Raw genomic sequence first — 2,301 nt, forward strand, 5'->3', positions numbered from 1 at the left:
TATCTCGTGACTTATTCAGGAAATTTTATTGCCACTAAATGTTTTTGCTCTACATTTCATCGCACCACTGTTACGATGCACCTTCTTTCATTGCACAATTATAATAACATTTTCCAGTTTCTAAAAACAACTTTATATATCTGTTTGCCTATTTATTCTGACGGTCTTATATCTTATTTTTTTACTCATTATGGTGTTTATTACATGTTACTTTAGAGTGCCATGGCTATTCATGTCGCATACAGTCTTTGACTACGTTGTTACCAATGACAATAAATACAATTAATTTCAGTTTAGATCCACTTATTAAGAAAAAAAGCATATCGTTGTAAAAATCACACTTAAATTGTACACCATTTGCTTCCTGTGAGTAGGATTTTTACAGCATAATATTTATTACAATGATATAAACCATTATTTATATATCAAACTCTTTAATATTTTGGAACTACTGTGATGCACCGATAACACTACTTGGGATACATTATGGCCGTGTATTACCAAACAACTTACAAACACGTGTCTAATGCCACAGGACTCACAATGGAATACCAATTACAATTACAATTACCGTAAATTTCTGACTATAGAGCGCACCTCATTATAAGCCACACCCACTACATTTCTGGAGGAAACCGATTTTGTACATACACTAGCCGCACCTGTATATTAGCCGCATGCGCCCACATTGAAAAAAACGCAACACAAACACGAATTTGGGGTTTTGGGGTTTTGAAGGGTTATTGTTCTATCTTCGTTATTCATTATCCATTATCCGTTATCGGCCAGTTCATAATACGCTACAAGGCCTAGGAGCCGGGACACTTACTCTCAGCCAAAAGGCCAAGCTAAGGTCCTAGCCCTAAAGCCTTGCTGCGATCATTGCGCACGAAGTTCACAGTTCAAACACGAATGGGGTTTTTAAGGGTTATTGTTCTATCTTCGTTATTCATTATCCATTATCCGTTATCGGTCAGTTCATAATACGCTACAAAGCCAAGGAGCCGGGACTCTTACTCTCAGCCAAAAGGCCAAGCTAAGGTCCTAGCCCTAAAGCCTTGCTGCGATCATTGCGAATGCACCGTTCCCGGAGGTACTGCAATACCGGGCCGATGCGTGGAGTGGACAGAGCAAGCTCTTATTCCATCTCCAGATTGCAAAAATCTGTGCTCACTACAAGCCGGCAAAAGGCCAAGCTAAGGACATAGCATCACAGTTGTTCATGATCATGGTATCTCCAAGGCCAAGCTAAGGACCTAGCATCAAAGCTTTGAATTTAGGGGTTTTGGGGTTTTTAAGGGTTATTGTTCTATCTTCGTTATTCATTATCCATTATCCGTTATCGGTCAGTTCATAATACGCTACAAAGCTTAGGAGCCGAGACACTTACTCTCAGCCAAAAGGCCAAGCTAAGGTCCTAGCCCTAAAGCCTTGCTGCGATCATTGCGAATGCACCGTTCCCGGAGGTACTGCAATACCGGGCCGATGCGTGGAGTGGACAGAGCAAGCTCTTATACCATCTCCGGATTGCAAAAATCAAAGATCATGGCAAAAGGCCAAACTAAGGACATAGCTGTGTCAATAAAGGCCAAGCTAAGGACCTAGCATCAAAGCCTTGCTACAAAGCCTTCACCTGGTTCTCAGTTTCAATTGCATCATACCCAGAGGTGGGGGTTTTTAAGGGTTATTGATCCATCTTCGTTATTCATTATCCATTATCCGTTATCGGTCAGTTCATTATACGCTACAATGCCTAGGAGCCGGGACACTTACTCTCAGCCAAAAGGCTAAGCTAAGGTCCTAGCCCTATTTCACTCTGTCACCATCTCCTGGCCTTGGTCATCACTTAGGGGTTTTGGGGTTTTTAAGGGTTATTGATCTATCTTCGTTATTCATTATCCATTATCCGTTATCGGTCAGTTCATTATATGCTACAAAGCCTAGGAGCCGGGACACTTACTCTCAGCCAAAAGGCTAAGCTAAGGTCCTAGCCCTAAAGCCTTGTTGCGATCATTGCGAATGCACCGTTCCCGGAGGTACTGCAATACCGGGCCGATGCGTGGAGTGGACAGAGCAAGCTCTTATTCCATCTCCATCCCAGTACACAACCTAACCCTTACCCAATACAGTCCAGAAAACACAACTGGCAGATGAACGGCAAATGATACCGGTACTTAACATTTAATGCAGACCTGCAGAGTCAAGGTGCCCGTTGAAAGTAATCCAAGGAATAAAGTGTATATTTTCAAAGGTAAGGGTGGGAAAAATACATATCCACTATTGTCGGCCGCATCCACAAAC

General features: G+C 42.1%; 3 pseudogenes; all 3 read right to left on the bottom strand.

Annotated features, from left to right (window-relative positions):
* Positions 1–1,071: 1,071 nt before the first annotated feature.
* LOC148373405 (U2 spliceosomal RNA) lies at positions 1,072–1,200 on the bottom strand (annotated as a pseudogene).
* Positions 1,201–1,444: 244 nt separating this feature from the next.
* Positions 1,445–1,565, bottom strand: LOC148373406 (U2 spliceosomal RNA; annotated as a pseudogene).
* A 456-nt stretch (positions 1,566–2,021) lies between these two features.
* On the bottom strand, positions 2,022–2,094 carry LOC148373407 (U2 spliceosomal RNA; annotated as a pseudogene).
* Positions 2,095–2,301: the final 207 nt, after the last annotated feature.

This window comes from Urocampus carinirostris, chromosome 1 (genome assembly GCF_059441175.1).
Source record: "Urocampus carinirostris isolate Australia breed hairy pipefish chromosome 1, RoL_Ucar_1.0, whole genome shotgun sequence".
NCBI classification, from domain to species: domain Eukaryota; kingdom Metazoa; phylum Chordata; class Actinopteri; order Syngnathiformes; family Syngnathidae; genus Urocampus; species Urocampus carinirostris.